The 21,935-nt window shown below is 41.0% G+C and overlaps 1 long non-coding RNA gene across 8 annotated transcripts; it reads left to right on the top strand.

The window, feature by feature from the left end:
* The first annotated feature begins 15,988 nt into the window (after positions 1 to 15,988).
* LOC126614925 (uncharacterized) lies at positions 15,989 to 18,447 on the top strand. 8 transcript variants are annotated; one of them, XR_007620572.1, is made up of 7 exons: positions 15,995 to 16,331; positions 16,439 to 16,577; positions 16,822 to 16,879; positions 17,064 to 17,185; positions 17,313 to 17,441; positions 17,887 to 18,064; positions 18,271 to 18,447. It is a non-coding gene; the product is annotated as an uncharacterized LOC126614925 (long non-coding RNA). The 8 variants fall into 8 exon arrangements; XR_007620571.1 differs by having other exon boundaries at positions 16,819 to 16,879; XR_007620569.1 differs by having other exon boundaries at positions 15,991 to 16,331; positions 16,822 to 17,185.
* The last annotated feature ends 3,488 nt before the right edge of the window (positions 18,448 to 21,935 follow it).

The following is a 21,935-nucleotide window of genomic DNA, read 5'->3' as shown; positions in this document are numbered from 1 at the left end:
TTCTACATCACATGAATTTTTATTATAATTATTAATTTAACTTTTACTTAAATTGAGGTACAAATTTGACCATGACAAATTATCTGGTGCACAAATTTAGTATGTCTAATCTATAGCTAGTGACAAAATATTTGCAGTACAAGGTAAAGTTTGCTGTTTTTCACCTACACGAGAAAACAACTTTTTTTTTAAAGAAAACTAATGAAAAGAACTTGAAAACTTTGAGTTTTAATGATAAAGACAAAATAAAAGGTAAAATAAATAGTACCGTATTTGACTTTTTAGTGTAAAAATGTGGTTTTTCATTAAAATGAACAATACCGTGAGCTTTTCGTTAAAACTTCTTTTTTTTTTTGGGTAATTCTAGGCTAAAAAATACTTAGCTCATTTTCTGACAATACTCGTTTTTACATGCAAATTACATCAAGTCTAAGCTGAAAAATAGTAAAATACTTAGCTCATTTTACAATACTCGATCTTACATGCAAATTACATTAAGTATTCATTTTTCTAATGTGTGCTGTGATTTTTCAAAGAACGAACGTCTTTTCAAGATAAGGAGACGAGCATTATTTTTTCGCAGAATCAACAACAAACTTGATTCTAGTATAAACCCTTGATGGTAAAGTATGCATTTTAATATTGTGCCCTCTGATTCTGTTAGACAAGAGGAGACTCTTCCTTCTTGTTCTTCATGGCTATAAACAGTTTTAATATTATTCATTAAACAATATTAAACTGTTACTGGAGACGTAATCTAGATTCTAAGGTATCAACATTGAACCGAGGAAAAATAATAAAATAGTGTGTTCACAAACATGGTGGTAAACAATATATGGAAAGAAACGGTTACTAAAGAGATTTTTTAGTATATTTAAAAAATAAAGCAGTACAGTATGTGTTATTATAAAAATAATGATTTTTTTTAATATTTTTAAATTATATAATTACATGTAGTATACAACTTCATGTCTAAGCACGTTGAAACATCTCTTCCTCATCGAAGACATTTTCAAATGAAAAATCTTACTTTAAAGCCGATCTTTCAACCTAAAAAACATGATGGGTTATAATTTTATATGAAACCAAGTATAGACAAAAAATTGCAGACGTAATTAGATTAACATCCTACACGTACTCCAAGTCAAGTGTGAACAAAAATATATGGCCAACTTTGTACGTTGAAATTTACTCCAAGATGACATAATCAGAAAGGTCAGAGATTGCGTAGTTGATGGTTTTGCATTATTCCTAGTTTCAAAGACATTATTTGAAAAATAAGAAAAAATATATATAAGGTTCTAAAAGAAGTTAAACGCTAGTTGGACGATAATGATAGATTTAAGAAGGTTTATTATATATTGTATAAATAAGTATTTATTTATACGTGAAAAAACACATATTTGTATTGTGTATACAACAATTGCAAAATAAAAAAAACATATTGATTGTCAAGTATTAGAATATATTGAAAACATGAGAAACAAACATATTATGAGTGTTCGTCCAAATATTAATAAGTCTCTTACATTTTACTGACAAAATAAAATGCAAAATGATAGTTATATATTTTATGTATAAGTGAGAGTTGAAACCTAGACGGACGCTTAAACGAGCTAACCCGATGCCTAAACGAGTCTAGATGTACTTTCTTAATTTTCAAAGGGCTAAAAACTTATCAAAACGATGATCAACTGTTTAGCCTGCCTAATCAGCTCTAGACGAGAATTTTTGGCATAGTGTAAACAAAGAGACGTATCTTGGTACAGGATATTTTTGGTAGGGCATGGCTTGACTCATTCCCACCCTTCTCTTTCAGCGCCAGCTTGCAGACTCTTCAATTAGCCCACCTTTAATTATTTTATAGAAAGGTAGAAGATTTTGGCTAAGTTTCACAATTAATCAATTATAATAATTTAATATCAAACCCGTTATTTATAAAAATTGAAACTAAAATCTCTTATCTTATAGGTAGGGATAATATCATTAAATGATAACTTTACTGGAAAATCAACGCAACTTTAAAGTAATGATCTATACACCCTATCAATCAACATTTTAGCCAAAAATGGCTTTTGATATTGACATAATTTTTCACTTTGGTCATTGATATTTGAAATCGATAAAAGTGATCCCTGAGTTTGTCCATCGTAAATCATTTTGATTCTTATATGAAAAATCTTTGTTAAATAAGAACCAAAATGATAATACTGTTGTAAACATTCCTAGTTTAAGTATGATTGTGTAAATCCTAGATAAGATTTGATTCTAGTTATCATTTCCTATTACAACTTGTATTACTTGGAGGAGAAGGAATATCTTCTCTCCCTTTACTACTATAAATAAAGGCACAATGTAGGAGGGATAACAACACACACATTCCCCTACAATTCTACAAACACACATCTCTCTCCTCTCTCTCTCTGCCGCCGGCCCTAGTCCCTCTGTCAGATAAAATAGACCACAACACGTTATCAGCATGCTCCTACCGCTGCGCTTAGGAATCTGACATTGGAGATTTTTTTTCTGCATCAAACCAGTTCATCCATATCATCACGCAATCAGGTTCTTTCCAAACAACGGCTTTTAACTCGATATTTTGCAAGCCCTGATAGCATGAACATTCACCATGATGCATGACCCAACTTTACGTTTTACGTATTTTAGATTCTACGTAAATTGTGTATGCTTCATAATCAAAATTGCTACAATTATGTGAATTTGATATTTGTCATGAATTGAATCCTACATATGTACATGCATTGAAACTATTATTTGCATATGCATCAACGTAAATATGTGATTCATTAAAATTATACATGCATATAATATAATTGAATTGAGAAAAAAAAAACAAAAACAAAAAACATTTTTTTTTGCGATTGGGATATGAGTTCTTTCGAACCCGTGACCACCATCCTGCAGATGGGGTATCACACGCAAATCAGAGAGCATTCAGCTCTCCTTGTTCCCAGAAACCCACTGAGCCAAGCCCCAAAAACCCAAAATCCCGACACCCTTCATGGTGTCCCCCGATCATGGAGTGGCCTACAGCCACAACCACGAACCTATTGGTTCTTGCTATAAACGACCTGAAGTCGTCCCATGTCGGTAATTGAACCGAGATTCACCGGAATCTCGTCGGAATTTTTTTTGAAAAATTCGATTTCAATTTTTTTTAGGGTTTTATAGTTGTTGAAACGTTGAGATTTTCTTATCTCCGTGATTGTCCACGACAACCATGACTCACCCCAAGTCCCAACAACCCCGACGCCGTCAAAATTTTCTGGTTTTCTTCTTCGGCATCGCACACCCAGCACGGCTGGGATTTCTTTTGGGTCTCTTTCCCGAGCCCTACTCGGGCTCTGTCTCTCGGCCCGTGTAACAAAAGAAAAAAAAAACAATTTTTTGCTGGGCTCGCTTGCAGCGGCCCAGCCCGCAAAGAAAACAATTTGTTTTTTTATTTTCCTGGGCTCGCCTGCAGCGGCCCATACCGAAAAAAAAAAGAGAAATTTTTTTTTAGGGCTGCACACAGCAGCCCATTCCCTTCTCACCCCGTGGGCCTGCAGCCTACACCCGGGGGTCCTCGGCCTATATTTTTAGGCCCCGAGATTTTATTATTTAATTTTTTTTAAATAATATGGGTTTTTATATTTTCACCCACACTTTAATTTGGCCCCGAAGACCAAAAATAAATTAATTCACTTATCATTATACAATATTTCTGCATATATTCTTTGCATATTTGTTTGCATATATATTTGTGTTTGCCTGCAGGAATATATGAACCTGAAGTTCATAATTACTTTGAAACCCGAAGTTTCTTATACACATGCCTTGTTAGAAAACCCGAAGTTTTCACTTAAATATATCACCCATGAAAACCCGAAGTTTTTCATGCAAAATTAAACCAATACATGTCTATTAGAACCTGTATGTTCTACTCCTATGTGAATGGATTGATTTTTCTCCATTACACTAACCACATCTTGTCCATCTATTTTGTGATAGGAACATGTCGAACTTGAACAAACTCGACTTCACCGCTTTGGAGGTTTCTGGAAAGAACTACCTCAAGTGGGTTCAAGATGTGAAGCTCCACCTCACTGCAAAGAACTTGCGTCCTGCTATTGAAGAAGCAACAGATAAACCTGTTGGCGAGGCTGAAAAAGCCACTGCTATGATCTTCATCCGCAGACATATCCATGACGCTCTACAAACTGAGTACCTTGCTGAGGAGGATCCACGTGCATTATGGGTCGCTTTGGCTGATCGTTTCGATCACCAAAAGGACATATTCTTGCCTGAAGCAAGACACGACTGGCAGCACTTGCGCTTCCAAGACTTTAAGTCTGTGAATGAATATAATTCTGAAGTTTGTCGAATCCGATCACTTCTCAAGTTTTGCAATGAAACTTTGACTGAAGAGGATCTCCTGGAGAAGACCTACTCGACCTTCTCTGCCTCTAATATTGTCCTGCAGCAACAATATAGAGCTCAGAAGTTCACTAAGTTTTCGGATTTGATCTCTGTTTTACTTCTTGCTGAAAAGCAGAACCAGCTGTTGATGAAGAATCATCAAGCTCGACCTACTGGGGCTACTGCTGTGCCTGAAGCACATTATAGCACTAATCAGCACCCAAAACGCCAAAAGAGGCGTGGTAAGGGCGGCCAGAAGCCATCCCACCAAGGTCAACAGAGCCAAGGCCCATCCAAGGGAGGAAACAAAGCCCAGAAGCGCCCAAACCTCGCTCCCAAGGCCCCGAACTTCAAGAATAAGGGCAAAGCACCTGCCACAATGAATGACGATATGTGCTATCGTTGTGGTTCCAAGGACCATTGGTCCCGTATTTGCCGTGCTCCCAAGAAGGTTGTGGATGCATATCATTCTCGTCGTACGAAGTTTGAATCAAACTTCCTGCAAGTGGACGAACCGGAGACTACAAAGATGGAGGTTTCTGATTTTCAGGAGGATACCACTCCTATGGAAGATTAGAATCTTAGACATAGACTTATTTTTCAGTTAAAATAAGACAATTGGGGCCGAATTCCACCTTGTGGCCGAACCCCACCTTATTTTTTGGTTGATTTTGAACAATTTTCCTTTATGTTTTGGATTATTAGTTGGCGATTTATTTTGGATATTAAGTTTTTTTCCTTGAATAAATGAAATTATTTTAAATTGATACTTGTTTTTATAAACTTTTATGCATGTGACCGATTCAAATTAATTTTTCATTCTAGGTATGACTAGTGGGAAAGTTAGTTGTTTGGCAGATAGTGCAACCACGCATACTGTTTTGCGTGAACGCATCTATTTCACTAACTTCGTACCTAAGAATGCACCTCTGACAACCCTCTCAGGCCCATCCAACCTGATCGAAGGATACGGTAAGGCACGTATAATGTTGTCCAATGGTACAATCTTGACCATTGCTGAGGCACTCTATTCTCCACGTTCCGGAAGAACGTTACTAAGTTTCAAGGACATTAGAGATAACAATTACCACGCTGAAACCCACGTAGAAAACGGAGTTGAATTTCTGTGCGTAACTTCCTACGAATATGGCCAGAAGCGTATTCTAGAGAAGATGGAGCGTAACCCGAGTGGTCTATATACTACGACCATACGCCCCATAGAATGCCACTATGTGGCCGGCCCTACCACAGGGACCGCGCACGAAATTACACTTTGGCATGATCGTTTGGGACATCCTGGACGAATAGCGATGCGCCGTATCCTCAAAACTTCACACGGGCATCCACTAACCCGAAGCTTAGGTTCGATCCATGAAATTGCATGTCAAACATGTTCTATGGGAAAGCTTATTACTAAGCCTTCTTATGACAAGATTCGTTCGAATCCTCCCATTTTTTTACAACGGATTCAGGGGGACATTTGTGGACCGATTCAACCTCCCTGCGGACCATTTAGATATTTTATGGTTTTGGTTGACGCTTCTACACGTTGGTCACACGTGTGCTTGTTGTCCACAAGGAACGCTGCATTCTCCAAACTGTTGGCTCAGGTTATCAAGCTCAGGGCTCACCACCCTGATTATCCGATCAAATCTATTCGATTGGATAATGCTGGAGAATTCACATCTAAAACTTTTGATGACTATTGCATGTCGGTTGGGGTTGAAGTTGAACATCCTGTACCCCATGTTCACACCCAGAACGGCCTGGCAGAGGCTTTCATTAAGCGTTTACAAATGATTGCTCGATCGTTGGTCATACGTACCAAGCTCCTGATCGCTGCTTGGGGCCATGCAATATTGCACGCAGCAAAGTTGGTCCGCCTGAGGCCTGTTGCGACACAACCATTTAGTGCCCTTCAGTTGGTCACCGGATGCGAACCCGACATATCGCATCTGCGCGTTTTTGGTTGTGCGGTCTATGTGCCGATCTCGCCGCCCTTACGTACAAAAATGGGGCCTCAGCGAAGGATGGGAATCTATGTCGGATATGATTCTCCTTCGATTATTCGTTACTTAGAACCTTTGACAGGCGATCTGTTTACCGCTCGTTTCGCGGATTGTCACTTCTATGAGACAGTCTTCCCGTCGTTAGGGGGAGATAAGAACGTCAACGTTCCTAATGAACGACGCGAATTATCGTGGACGACTCCCACTTTGTCTCATTTAGATCCCCGCACCGCTCAGTCTGAAGCTGAAGTGCAGCGCATATTAGATCTCCAGAGCATAGCTCAGAGCATGCCAGATGCTTTCACCGATCTAGCGCGCGTGACAATATCACATATTCCAGCTGCGAATACGCCTGCAAAGATGGATGTACCAAATGTACGACGGACTACCCTGATTATCCGATCAAATCTATTCGATTGGATAATGCTGGAGAATTCACATCTAAAACTTTTGATGACTATTGCATGTCGGTTGGGGTTGAAGTTGAACATCCTGTACCCCATGTTCACACCCAGAACGGCCTGGCAGAGGCTTTCATTAAGCGTTTACAAATGATTGCTCGATCGTTGGTCATACGTACCAAGCTCCCGATCGCTGCTTGGGGCCATGCAATATTGCACGCAGCAAAGTTGGTCCGCCTGAGGCCTGTTGCGACACAACCATTTAGTGCCCTTCAGTTGGTCACCGGATGCGAACCCGACATATCGCATCTGCGCGTTTTTTGTTGTGCGGTCTATGTGCCGATCTCGCCGCCCTTACGTACAAAAATGGGGCCTCAGCGAAGGATGGGAATCTATGTCGGATATGATTCTCCTTCGATTATTCGTTACTTAGAACCTTTGACAGGCGATCTGTTTACCGCTCGTTTCGCGGATTGTCACTTCTATGAGACAGTCTTCCCGTCGTTAGGGGGAGATAAGAACGTCAACGTTCCTAATGAACGACGCGAATTATCGTGGACGACTCCCACTTTGTCTCATTTAGATCCCCGCACCGCTCAGTCTGAAGCTGAAGTGCAGCGCATATTAGATCTCCAGAGCATAGCTCAGAGCATGCCAGATGCTTTCACCGATCTAGCGCGCGTGACAATATCACATATTCCAGCTGCGAATACGCCTGCAAAGATGGATGTACCAAATGTACGACGGACTACCCTCCTGGAAGCCCGGGACGCCAATTCTGGTGATCCACGTACATTAGCGGCTAGCCAATCATCTGCCCCTACACAAAAGCGTGGCAAACCCCTTGGTTCAAAGGATTCACACCCCCGGAAGAGGAAAACCACGGCACAAGGTCCTTAAGAGCTTACCGTGAATCCGACTATCGCTTACTCATTTTACCCAACTCATGAGGAAATTCTAGATTATGGAAGCGTCCTTGAAGAGACGAATCCTCCTTCCGAGAATCGTGAGATTTCGGTCTATTATGCTAGCTTAGATGATGTGTGGCGTAGAAATGAGATGATTGTCGACGATGCATTAGCATTTGCAGTAGCTACTGAGATCATGTTGAGCGATGACATTGAACCGCGTTCCGTTGATGAATGTCGACGTAGAGCTGATTGGTCAAACTGGAAACAAGCAATCCAAGTCGAACTTGATTCACTTGCGAAACGTAAGGTGTTTGGACCTGTAGTTCCTACTCCTCCACATGTGAAGCCCTTTGGCTACAAGTGGGTTTTCGTTCGGAAGCGTAATGAGAAGAACGAAATTGTGCGTTACAAAGCTCGTCTTGTAGCACAAGGTTTCTCACAACGCCCGGGATTGACTATGACGAAACTTACTCACCCGTTATGGATGTGATTACTTTTCGATACCTTATCAGTTTGGTAGTTTCCGAAAAACTGGATATGCAGCTGATGGACGTAGTAACCGCGTATCTCTATAGGGATCTTGATACGGAAATTTATATGAAAGTTCCCGAAGGACTTACATTGACTGGTTCAAATATTTCCAAACCCCGGAACACGCTCTCAATTCGGCTGAGGCGTTCACTATACGGTTTGAAACAATCCGGAAGAATGTGGTATAACCGTTTAAGTGAGTATTTGACTAGTCAGGGATATGTGAATAACGAACTATGCCCTTGTGTGTTCATTAAGAAGTCACATTCCGGATTTGCGATTGTTGCAGTATATGTCGATGACATGAATCTCATCGGAACTCCTGAAGAGCTCGCGAGAACTGCTTCGCACCTGAAGTCGGAATTTGAGATGAAAGATCTAGGTAAGACTCGATACTGTCTCGGCCTCGAGATAGAGCATTGTTCGGATGGAATCCTAGTACATCGATCGAACTACACCCAGAAGGTGTTGTGCCGTTTTAATGAGGATAAAGCGAAGCCTTCGAGTACTCCTATGGTCGTTCGTACGCTAGATGCAAAGCGAGATCCCTTCCGTCCGAAGGAGGATGATGAAGAGATTTTGGAGCCTGAAGTTCCTTATCTAAGTGCGATAGGCGCTTTATTGTACTTAGCTCAATGCACTAGACCCGACATCTCCTTCGCTGTTAATCTTTTGGCAAGATACAGCAATGCACCAACACGCAGACATTGGACTGGCGTGAAAGACATCTTCCGTTACCTTAGGGGTACTACGGATTTGGGCTTATTCTATCCCTACGAATCCTCGAGTGATGCCGCACCCTATGCTCATCGGGTTGATTCTCGCCTTGTTGGTTATGCCGACGCTGGATACTTATCTGATCCGCACAAGGCGCGTTCTCAAACGGGTTATGTCTTTACCGTTGGAGGCACCGCAATATCTTGGAGGTCAACTAAACAGACCTTAGTTGCCACTTCGTCTAACCATGCTGAAATTCTCGCCTTACATGAAGCAACTCGGGAATGCTTTTGGTTGAGAGCAGTAGTGGGCCATATTCGAAGCTCCTGTGATCTTCATCCCGCCGTTAATGCCCCGACGACGATTTTTGAAGACAACGCAGCTTGCATCGAACAGCTCAAGAAGGGTTACATCAAAGGAAACAACACCAAGCATATTGCGCCGAAGTTCTTCTTTACACATCAACAACAAGAGCATCAGAAGATTGAAGTCACGCAAATCCGATCACAAGACAATCTGGCCGACCTCTTCACCAAATCACTACCGAAGGCGACGTTTCAGAAGCTTGTTCATGGAATTGGTATGCGTAAACTTTCTGAGTTGTAACTTTGCTATTTCTCTGTGGAATTATGTCAAACTCAGGGGGAGTATCTTCTAGATACTTGCTTGATCTTAATGTACTCTTTTTCCCTACGATTAGGAGCATTTTTCCCACTGGGTTTTTGCTACCTAACTAGGTTTTAACGAGGCACCCACCTTGGGCTGGTCATATCCCTGATGACGTCCTGTAGACGTTTCTTTTGACTTTGCATTTCTCACGCATTTTTCCTTAGACTATGGATTTTGTCCCTACTTGGGTTTTTGCCATAGCCTTAGGGTTTTTTAGTGAGACTTACTACTTATGCAAGTTCCTACCTTATTGAGAATAAGCGTTGTTCCTTGGAATCAATGCCAACGAGTCGACTTCCTCAACTTCTGCATGATGCTGAATCTACCTTGAGTATTTACCCACTCAAGGGGGAGTGTTGTAAACATTCCTAGTTTAAGTATGATTGTGTAAATCCTAGATAAGATTTGATTCTAGTTATCCTTTCCTATTACAACTTGTATTACTTGGAGGAGAAGGAATATCTTCTCTCCCTTTACTACTATAAATAAAGGCACAATGTAGGAGGGATAACAACACACACATTCCCCTACAATTCTACAAACACACATCTCTCTCCTCTCTCTCTCTGCTGCCGACCCTAGTCCATCTGTCAGATAAAATAGACTACAACAAATACCTTCAATTTAATAATTAATGGGTCAAAATGTATGTAGGTAAACAAATTCATGAATCACTTTTATCGATTTAAATCGTAGAGACCAAAATGAGGAGTTATGTCAATTTCAAAAACTATTTTAGCTAAAAAGAATTGAGCCTTATCAATCTAATAGTAATTCTCTTCCCACTATATATTAAAAGAAGTTTTAAGTTTGCATCCCAACCCCTTCGACAAAAGGATAAAAAAATGTTCCATTAAGCCGACAAAAACATATGGTGTCAATTTTTTGTGCTAACATTTGGGTAGGAGCCGGCTGCCCTTCAATGACCGCCGTACATGAGCCATGGAACGTAAAGCAACTACACCTCCACGGCGGGCAATGGCGGTGGGGAATCAACCGGTGCACTCCAATATTGATTTTATATATACAAACAACAACAACAACAACAAAGCCTTTTCCCACTAAGTGGGGTCGGCTATATGAATCCTAGAACGCCATTGCGCTCGGTTTTGTGTCATGTCCTCCGTTAGATCCAAGTACTCAAGTCTTTTCTTAGGGTCTCTTCCAAAGTTTTCCTAGGTCTTCCTCTACCTTTTCGGCCCTGAACCTCTGTCCCGTAGTCACATTTTCAAACCGGAGCGTCAGTAGGCCTTCTTTGCACATGTCCAAACCATCGGAACCGATTTCTCTCATATTTCCTTCAATTTTGGCTACTCCTACTTTACCTCGGATATCCTCATTCCCAATCTTATCCTTTCTCGTGTGCCCATACATCCCACGAAGCATCCTCATCTCCGCTACACCCATTTTGTGTACGTGTTGATGCTTCACCGCCCAACATTCTGTGCCATACAACATCGCTGGCCTTATTGCCGTCCTATAAAATTTTCCCTTGAGCTTCAATGGCCTACGACGGTCACACAACACGCCGGAAGCACTCTTACACTTCCTCCATCCAACTTGTATTCTATGGTTGAGATCTCTATCTAATTCTCCGTTCTCTTGCAAGATAGATCCTAGGTAGCGAAAACGGTCACTTTTTATGATCTTCGCTAGATTGCTCCGGTCATTAGTGTGGATAAGTATATAAATGGATAGAGATAGGAAAGCAAACACAAGATGTACGTGGTTCACCCAGATTGGCTACGTCCACGGAATAGAGGAGTTCTCATTAATTGTGAAGGGTTTACACAAGTACATAGGTTCAAGCTCTCCTTTAGTGAGTACAAGTGAATGATTTAGTACAAATGACATTAGGAAATATTGTGGGAGAATGATCTCGTAACCACGAAACTTCTAAGTACCGGAGTGTGGTATCGTCTTGACTTGCCTTATCTGTCTCATAGGTAGATGTGGCATCTTCTCTGGAAGTACTCTTCCTCCATCCAGGGGTGGTATCTGTAACTGGTGGAGATGCACAAGGTAATGTATCAATTTCACTTGAAGCTTACTTGTAGTTTCAGGCTTGGTCAAGCGCGATACAAACCATGTAGTAGGAGCCCCCCAAGTCGCCGAGCTAGGGGATCTGCTGAAAGAGGTGACAGACAAGGTAAGCAATTAGAGCTCCGGCTGATTGTTCACATTTTCCCTATCTTGCAGGCAGCATGAAGGATAAAGAGAAGAAAAATGAGAAGAGATGATATGAGATACTTTTGCTTTTGAAGAAGTAACTTTCCACAGGCTTATTCTTGAACTGGGCTGGAGGGTTTTCTGGTTTCCTCCAGAGTATAAGGCCGACTGAAGAATTTGAGGGTCAAAACAAGTCCATCAAATCTAGAGTACGTTCGACCCTACTGCTATGGGATACTTTTGCTTTTGACAGAGTAGTGGATGTATCGGCACGTGTGCTGTTACGCTTGTCTCCACATGCTTCCTTGTATCCTTCTCACTTGCCCTATCTGTTCCGCAGGCAGATGCGGTATCTTCCCTGGAAGCCTAAGATGTTGAAGATAAGTACTCGAGAGCAATGCCAGGTAAGTAATCAGGTAAGGGGTTCCAGGCAGTTAGTTCCTGGTTGGAAGCTTGATTCCAAGTGCTGACTGATTGCTCTCTTTCTCCTTGTCTTGCAGGTAAGAACAAGGCCAAAGGAAAAGACAGGGAAAAAACATGATATGGGATACTCTTGCTTTTAACCCTGATGATATGAGATATTCTTGCTCTAGTATAGCTTGTTTACAGAGGTGTTATCGGGGGGAAAGAAAGCTGAATATTTCGAAAGGCTTCGTTGGGAGTGCCCTCTCAGATAAAAGGAGGGGTTGAGCATTTTTGCAGGTCTGCCTGTCCGTTGGGGATGGAGGTCGACATATATAGGAGTCTCCCTAACATCAAGTAATAATGATATTCCTTTACCCTGCTTGGTCATAGCACGGTATTGGGAGCTGCCAGCTTCACATGTTTTAACTCTGTCAGAGCACTTTGAAAAAGTGGTCTGTGGTATCTGGAAAGCTGATGTTGCGTGTGAAGATTACAGACAAGCTTTATCCAAGGAGATCCAGCTCTTGAAGTTGGGAAAGTGGTGCCTCTTCGGTTTTCGAACAAGCAATCCTGTCGGGGATCTGGCTCTCGAGATTCGGAGAACGATGCCTCTTCAATTTTTGAGAAAGCAATCTTGCTGGGGGTCTGGCTCTCGAGATTCGGAGAGCGGTGTCTCTTTGATTTTTGAGAAAGTAATCATGTTGGGAGTCTGGCTCTCGAGATTCGGAGGGCGGTGCCTTTTCGATTTTGGAGCAAGCAATCTTGTTGGGAGTGTTTTCTCGAATGTGAGTAAAGGTTGGGCATGTTTGCTAGTCTACCTTGCCACGAAGCACAGAGGTTGACACACCGGGACTTTCCAATTATCCAGCAGTGGTACTATTCCTTTACCCTTGTGGGTAATAATATGGTAGCTAGACCTTCAAAATTTATGTGTCTAAACTTTGTTAGTGTTGTTTCTTTGCTATTCTTTTACCTTTCTTGGTCAGAGCGATGTAGTGGGAGCTGCAAGCTTCACGTGTCTCAACTTTGTCAGAGAACTTTGGCAAAGTTATCTGTGGTACCCATGAGCTACTGTTGCGTGTGGGAAGTGGGTGATTGAACAGTACGATTCATGTGCTTTCTACTTCGCCAGAAATCTTCGACAGAATTGCCATAATTTCCACAAAGCTGAGTGTGCGTGTGACAGGTGCTGACAAGGCTGGAAAAGTAGGTGCCTCTTCGATTTCTGAGATCGGCCCTCGTGGTCTCTGAGCAGCCCAGCTTTTGAGAAAGCAAACCTCTTCAATTTCTGAGATCGACCTTCGTGGTCTTTGAGCAGCCCAGCTTTTGAGAAAGCAAACGCCTCTTCGATTTCTGAGATTGACCCTCGTGGTCTCTGAGCAACCCAACTTTTGAGAAAGCAAACGCCTCTTCGATTTCTGAGCAGGCGCCTCTTCAATTTCTGAAGCTTCGTTGAGTGCAGATTTTTATAGGGGCTGACATTAAGTTCCAAAGCACACTTGAATATCCACCAGTAGAAGCTCCATTCTTGCACTTCTAAGATCTTGATTTGTCCGACCTCTTCTCTCTTCAACACCTTTGAAAATGTCTGGCCCCTCCGACCGTCGTTTTGACTTGAACATTGTTGAAGAGGCAGCCCCGCCATCTCCAGACAACATATGGCGCCCATCCTTCGTCTCCCCTACTGGTCCTCTTACCGTTGGGGATTCCGTGATGAAGAATGATATGACCGCTGCGGTAGTGGCCAGGAACCTTCTCACTCCCAAAGATAACAGACTACTTTCCAAACGGTCTGATGAGTTAGCTGTTAAGGATTCTCTGGCTCTCAGTGTTCAGTGTGCAGGTTCTGTGTCTAATATGGCCCAACGCCTATTTGCTCGAACCCGCCAAGTTGAATCATTGGCGGCTGAAGTGATGAGTCTCAAACAGGAGATTAAAGGGCTCAAGCATGAGAATAAACAGTTGCACCGGCTCGCACATGACTATGCTACAAACATGAAGAGGAAGCTTGACCAGATGAAAGAATCTGATGGTCAGGTTTTACTTGATCATTAGAGATTTGTGGGTTTGTTCCAAAGGCATTTATTGCCTTCGTCTTCTGGGGCTGTACCGCGTAATGAAGCTCCAAATGATCAACCTCTGATGCCTCCTCCTTCTAGGGTTCTGTCCAGTACTGAGGCTCTGAATGATCCCCCTCCGGTGCCTTCTCTTTCTGAGGCTCTACCGACTGCTGAGACTTCTCCTAAGCAACCTTTGTGAAGGCTCCCTCTTGTTTGTTTATTTTGACTCAAGTATATGTACATATTTGTAACTTATCGGGGATATCAATAAATAAGCCAAAGTCTTCTTCGCTAAGTTCTTTGAATTTTCTTTTGTTGAAGCTTTGTGAGTGGACCATGTAGGTTGAGGTAGTGTTCCCTTAATTTCCCGAGTGAGGAAAACTTCTCGGTTGGAGACTTGGAAAATCCAAGTCACTGAGTGGGATCGGCTATATGAATCTTAGAACGCCATTGTGTTCTGTCCTGTGTCATGTCCTCCGTTAGATCCAAGTACTCTAAGTCTTTTCTTAGGGTCTCTTCCAAAGTTTTCCTAGGTCTTCCTCTACCCCTTCGGCCCTGAACCTCTGTCCCATAGTCGCATCTTCTGATCGGAGCGTCCGTAGGCCTTCTTTGCACATGTCCAAACCACCGTAACCGATTTTCTCTCATCTTTCCTTCAATTTCGGCTACTCCTACTTTACCCCGGATATCCTCATTCCTAATCTTATCCTTTCTCATGTGCCCACACATCCAACGAAGCATCCTCATCTCCGCTACACCCATTTTGTGTACGTGTTGATGCTTCACCGCCCAACATTTTGTGCCATACAGCATCGCCGACCTTATTGCCGTCCTATAAAATTTTCCCTTGAGCTTCAGTGGCATACGGCGGTCACACAACACGCCGGATGCACTCTTCCACTTCATCCATCCAGCTTGTATTCTATGGTTGAGATCTCCATCTAATTCTCCGTTCTTTTGCAAGATAGATCCTAGGTAACGAAAACGGTCGCTCTTTGGTATTTCTTGATCTCTGATCCTCACCCCTAACTCGTTTTGGCCTCCATTTGCACTGAACTTGCACTCCATATATTCTGTCTTTGATCGGCTTAGGCGAAGACCTTTAGATTCCAACACTTCTCTCCAAAGGTTAAGCTTTGCATTTACCCCTTCCTGAGTTTCATCTATCAACACTATATCGTCTGCGAAAAGCATACACCAAGGAATATCATCTTAAATATGTCCTGTTATCTCATCCATTACCAACGCAAAAAGGTAAGGACTTAAGGATGAGCCTTGATGTAATCCTACAGTTATGGGAAAGCTTTCGGTTTGTCCTTCATGAGTTCTTACGGCAGTCTTTGCTCCTTCATACATATCCTGTATAGCTTGGATATATGCTACTCGTACTCATTTCTTCTCTAAAATCCTCCAAAGAATGTCTCTTGGGACCCTATCATACGCTTTTTCCAAATCTATAAAGATCATGTGTAAATCATTTTTCCCATCTCTATATCTTTCCATCAATCTTCGTAAGAGATAGATTGCCTCCATGGTTGAGCGCCCTGGCATGAACCCGAATTGGTTGTTCGAAACCTGTGTCTCTTGCCTCAATCTATTGATTATATATATATATATATAAAACATCTTTATATACTAAAACTCAGTCGCCCGGACACTGTGGATGACTAGTGTACTGACCATTCTGCCCCTGGGTTTCTCCTTGGTTTCCTCCTTTGTGACCTACTTTGCACAGTGAGATTACGTTTTTCCGTATTGGATGCACGTGTCGACCATCGCTGTGCAACGCCTGCTCCTCCACTTTTCTTCTCCATTTTTCCCTTCCGTTTTCATTTTTCCCACGCGTCGATCATCGATGGACCTGCTTTCGCGTCTCTCTCTCTCGCCGTTCTCAGTTCCGCTATTCTCAACTCTAGCTTCGTGTCTCCAAAACGGCGAATTTTCTCGCCCTCCAACCTTCCATCTTTCTCTCAGGAATTATCGACAACGGTGCAATTAGATCCGATTCAATTTTTTACCCAGAAACGTTGGCGTTTCCTGGTGAGTTTGATAGCTTTCTCAGTGTGGGTGTTTTAATTTTTCTTTTGGGTTTTAGATTTGCAGATGGGTTTTGTGTTTATGTTTGCTTTTTGTGATTCTGTTTGTAGGCTTGGATCCTCCTCCTCCTTCTCTTCCTCACCCAAACCAGCAGCCCCACCTTCGCTTGATACTGACGGAAACACCACGAATTGAGGCGCAACACCAATACTGTAACAATTATAAGAAAAGAGCTCCAAACCCGCAAAGGTTTTTTTTATTTATTTATTTTTTTTTTTTTTGGGTTCTGGGTTTTGAGCTGTTTGGATACTGAGAATCAGTTTTTCATTTTTTTTTGTTTCTGGGTTGCCTACAATTAAGAGAATTAGGGAATGGATATAGCGTGAATTTAAATTCTGGGATATCGCTTGAGGAAAATCTTGGATTTTTTTTAATTTTTTTTTATTTCAATGAATATTTGTATTGATTCACTGACCTCTTTTTTATTTAGTAGGGGAAAAGGGAATAAGGCAATTGAATGAGCGGTTTGTACAGTAGCTAAGTGCATAAAAGTATATATTTTCTCTGTGTGTGTTTGTATCATTTGTTTTGATTATGATTCCTTCCCTATTTCTGCAATTTTGTGCATTGGGCTTTCTGAGATTTATGATTTGATATTTTTGGTTAGTTTTTTTTTTTTTTTTAATGGAATTTGTTGTTTGGTCATTGATCTAATTACAATTGATATACGTGTAGAAGTAGGATTACAAATAAATAGCAGCATGTGAACTAAATACAAAACAATCAAGATTGAACTTGATCTGCAGCAGCCGCATCCTCTGAGGAATCCGTGTTGGAACAGAACTGTATTTGTGCAGGTAGTATTGCAGTCGGTTTATCGTTATTTGTACCCAGTAAGACCTAATGGACAATAAATTCTCTTATAAGCATGGGGAAAGTACCGAAATCCAAGTTTTATTCTCTTACATCTGCCTGTGTTTCCAGATCTTGCAAACGTATTTGAAGTGTTGTTACCACAACTTCTGTTGTATCCCAATCCTTCTGACGCTTTAAACGGAGAGGCTGCAGCTTTAATGATGTGTTACCAAGCTGCTTATGAACAAAGAGTTAAAGGTATTGATTGCTTTTTAGGTTCGTGTCTCCCTGTCATTATGCATCTGTTTTCCATCGTTTTTTACTTATGTTTCGACTTTAGTGTACTCGTGTCGTGATTAGTGCTAATTAGAACATGGATTCTTCAACATCAATCTTTTGAGTAGTGTGCAGTCTTTTGTTACATTATAGTGCTACTCTTACACCTGCAAATGTTAAGTGTGTTTGAGTTGAGAACCTTGCATTCTGTTACGTTTTGAGAAGTAAACTTAAGTTGACAAAAACAGAATGGTTATCAAATGGGACCTTGATTTCTGCATAAAAATGAGTTATAATGTGCATTATCGAATACTAAGTTACGTATTTTCTTTAGTTGTTTCCTCGAGAGCATTCCAATGCATCACTAAACATGATTATGCAAGCAAACATTGTATTGTATTTAACTAATGTTACTAAACTCAAGCAGCAATTGTCATTGGACGTGTGTTCGAGCCACAGGTTTTCCCAAAATTAGATCGTTTCTAATTCCGTTCTGCAATTATGTTGTGTTTGTCTGTTTTTAATTGTTGGTGCAAGCTTGAAGGAGATTGTGAAAAATTGGACTGACTCCTCCAACAAAGCTATCAACCGCCTCCTTGCCCAAGGTGCTCCCCCCTCTCTTCTGTCCTCACTTTGTCTCTAAAATCTTCTCTCTCGATACTCAAGATATCATTCCTCACTTGGCCAAAAATGATAGATTATCCCTCATGATGTGTTTTCCATGTTTGAATATTTTGTTCATTCAGTGTCAAGTGTTTTCTTTTTGTGTATAAGAATATCTCATTAACTCATTGTTTTTTCTTTCCTGTAGGTGGTACAATAGTTCTATCCGATCATGGTCGCTATTTTTCAAAGGATGCTGTGGAATTTCAAGATTGAAAACCGATGGCTTTCAATCTTTTAAAACAAATTACCTTTGTAAGGTATCAAAACTATAATTTTTCTATAGCAAATAAAATTCTTTCCTTCACTATGGTAATTTTGTTTAGATTAATTAATGTTACACTGATACTAACTCAAATTTGTACACTGCAATAAGATCAATTTGTAATCCCGCAACAACGCGCGGGCATTACTAGCTAGTATGTATCTATTTATTAATACTATATTTTAATTATTTCATATTGTCAATAAGGTTGTCCACCTCTATTATAACACATAAATTAATAACACTATGTGATCACTACGGGGTGGTCAGTAGTTATGGATAAATTTCAGGCTGGTATCTCACACTGTACGTCATGCGTTTGATTCGGGGTGGTCAGTGGTTGTGGACAAATTTCAGAGGATTAGATTCTTGACATTGGTGAATCACTACATAGTGGTTAGGGGGAAGCTGAAATGCATAGTCTTTCTAACCCCCCAAAAAATAGATTGTTGTGATAATTCTACTAGCTGGTCTCTTTTTTGAAAAAAAAATATACTAATAATAACATCTAGTGTGATTATATTATACTCATAAATTTCTCTAGGCCAACTCCAAGGTTTTGAAGCCAACTCGTCTTACTTGGTTCGAGTTGTGGAAATCATGGAATTTGGACATGTTAAAATTTAGTGTTTTGCTGACATTTGACCGCGTCCTATGGAATAGTAGTCTGCAAATTTACCTAAAAATGGCATGCCCAAAAGAATCCCTAGCTAATTTGTGAATCTCTGCCCTAAAAAGATAAAACTTTGTGAATCACTAAAAGTTGTCAATGCAGTATCCCTTCTTAATAAACACAAAAAAATGATCCCTCCAAATTTACGTCACTTCCTTAATACCTTCTATTGCGCAATCCTTTTGGAATTTTCAGTGACAACATTTGGGTAGGAGTTGTGGCAGCTACCCCGTCAATCACCGGCATTTATATATATTCCATGGAACGTAAACCAACTGCACCTCCGCGGTGAGTAACGGTGGTGGCAGATCCAACCCGGGAATCAGCGGGTGCACTCCAATATGCGCTTTCTCATGCAGTACTCGAACACGATGAGTTGTGTAAAACTTAAGAACTCTCAAGGTTTCACTTTAATTGCATGCCATTTCAAAGAGAGGCTGCATGTATTTATATTCACGTTCAGATTACATCAGGGATTGAAATCCCTATTTTCAAGGCTGTTTCAAATTCAAAATTACAATAGAAGCTACAAAACGTATTACGGAAAACAACTAACATTCGAAAAGAAGTTTGAACTAATCTAACTTTTCTTGGATAAGAGTTTAGGTTGATCACAACCTCCTGAATTGGAGGAAACCACCACCAGACTCGGACTTGGTCTAACAGCCCCCTGCAAGCTGACGGGAGGAGAAACAACTGGAAGCTTAGAAACAAGATGCTTGAACTGTGAAGAGGACAATCCTTTTGTAAAAAGATCAGCAATCTGGTCTTGAGAACATATGAAATTCACAAATAACTCTTGATGAACCACTTTCTCACGAACATAATGATAATCCACCTCAAAGTGCTTTGTACGGGAGTGAAAAACTGGATTTGAAGCAAGGGCAATGGAGGAAACATTGTCACACCAGATGGTTGGTCGATCAAGATGCAAGTGGAGGTCACGAAATAAAGACCGAAACCATGATAATTCTGCAGCAGTATAAGCAAGCTACCTATATTTAGCTTCTGAACTCGACCTACTGACAGTTTTCTGCTTTTTAGAACTCCAAGACACGAGATTGGACCCTAAGTAAATGCAAAAACCACCTGTGGAATGACGTGTATAAGGATTCCCAGCGTAATCAACATCAGAATACTCCATAAGGTGTGCAATACCAGGTTTATACACAAGACCATGATTGTATGTGGCTTTAACATATCGAATGATCCGCTTGACTGCCATCCAGTGAGTATTCTTTGGAGAGTGCATGAACTAACATACCTGGTTTACTGCATAAGAGAGGTCTGGTCTCGGGATAGTTAAATACTGAAGTGCTCCGACAACACTTCGATACATCTCAGAATCGTCATGTGGCTCACCGTTGTAAGCACTCAGTTTCTGTCCGCAAGAAACTGGAGTGGAAATTGGTTTAGCATCCAAAAACTTTGTACGCTTAAGCAAGTCCACAACATACTTGGCCTGATTCAAATACATTTGATCACCACAATAGGTTACTTCGACACCCAAAAAGTAATGAAGAGGCCCCAAGTCCTTCATTGAAAACAAAGTTCCCAATTTATGGATTAAGCGAGACATGTGGCGAGGACTATTCCCTGTCAACAATATATCATCTACATAGATCAATAAAATCAAGTAGACACCATAGTGATTGAAAAAAAATAAACTGTAAGCACAAGTGGATGCTTGAAACCCTAATTGAAGCAAAAACTCTAAAAACATTGAAACCAAGCTCTCGGAGCTTGTTTCAATCCGTATATACTCCTTTGCAATTTGCAGACATGTTTTGGATACTGCTCATCAATGAAACCTGCAGGTTGTCGCATATATACTTCCTCCTTCAGAAAGCCATGCAAGAAAGCATTTTGTACATCCAATTGCCTGATATGCCTTTTTTTTTTTAAACTGCCAAACTAAGAACAAGTCGTATGGTGCTGTGCTTGACCACAGGACTAAAGGTCTCGGTGTAATCAATCCCAGGCTATTGATGAAACCCATTTGCGACTAACCTCGCTTTGTGCCTCTCTACAGAGCCATCCGCCTGTCTTTTGATCTTAAATACCCATTTGTTTGGCAGCACATTCATTTGTGAATGATAAGGAACAAGCTCCCACGTGCCACATCACTGCAGTGCATTAAATTCTTGAACCATGGCTTCCCTCCATTGGTGGTGCTTGACTGCCTGACTGAAACAGGTTGGTTCAACTAAAGAAAGTTCAGTAGAGACATGCATAGCATATTTAGGATTAGGTTTTTGTATTCCAGACCGTGATCGAGTCGTCATGCGCGGCCTTGGTACTGAGAATTGATTTATTGAAGCAATATCGTGGTCTGAAGGTGGCAGAGACTGAGGCTTGGTTGACTCAACAACTAAGGCTTGCTTATTTAAATTTTGGTTCGTGGAACTAGGGTCAGGGAGAGATAAGGTGGCTGGCGGGTTGGAAGGATAAGATAACATGGGATTTTGGGGAATAGTATTATGATCAAGATTTGGCGAATTGGACGTGGTTATGTTTGGCTGGGATGGGGACTCTAAATGGTGGGTGCGTTCAGCAAAGTGGGGGAAGTATCTGACAAAAGTATAGGAAATGTGAACAAAAGACCAGGAGATGCAAAACGACCTGTGTTATCAACGTTTTCTCGCAAGGATGTGAGTTCCTTAAATAGAAACGAGTCCTCATCGAATAGGACATGGCGAGACAAATAAATTCGTCTAGTGGACAGGTCCAAACATTTATACCCTTGATGATTCAATGAGTATCCTAAAAATACACATGGTTTTGACTTGGGTTGAAGTTTATTTTGTGCATAAGGAACAAGCCAAGGAAAACACTTACAACCAAACACCTTTAACGTCTCATAGTTTGGAGATTT

The sequence above is a fragment of the Malus sylvestris genome, chromosome 3 (genome assembly GCF_916048215.2).
Source record: "Malus sylvestris chromosome 3, drMalSylv7.2, whole genome shotgun sequence".
Lineage (NCBI taxonomy): Eukaryota > Viridiplantae > Streptophyta > Magnoliopsida > Rosales > Rosaceae > Malus > Malus sylvestris.
The sequence above is the reverse complement of the archived record's forward strand: the minus strand, read 5'-3'. Positions and strand labels throughout refer to the sequence as shown.